Raw genomic sequence first — 320 nt, forward strand, 5'->3', positions numbered from 1 at the left:
CTTTTCTACGGAGTAGAATAATACCTAATTAATTCTCCAAAGAATTGAGGATGGCTAGCGACTTCTCCACGTGTAGCTTTAAGTACTAGACCACAAATCTTCTCTCTGGTTCCCGAACTGTACTCTAATATCAGTGTGGGCTGATCTTACTAGAATACTAGGACTTAAATAAAGAAGACAGAAGACATCCTTTTTGGAATAGGACTCAAATTCGAAATCTCCTACAGCTGGGAGAGATCGAAATTTTCGAAAATTGCAATATGAGATATTGTGTATTTTCTGTCTCCTTTATTCTCCTATTTATATTAAGTTCCTTTTGG

The sequence above is a fragment of the Salvia hispanica genome, chromosome 3, assembly GCF_023119035.1.
Source record: "Salvia hispanica cultivar TCC Black 2014 chromosome 3, UniMelb_Shisp_WGS_1.0, whole genome shotgun sequence".
Taxonomy (NCBI): Eukaryota; Viridiplantae; Streptophyta; class Magnoliopsida; order Lamiales; family Lamiaceae; genus Salvia; species Salvia hispanica.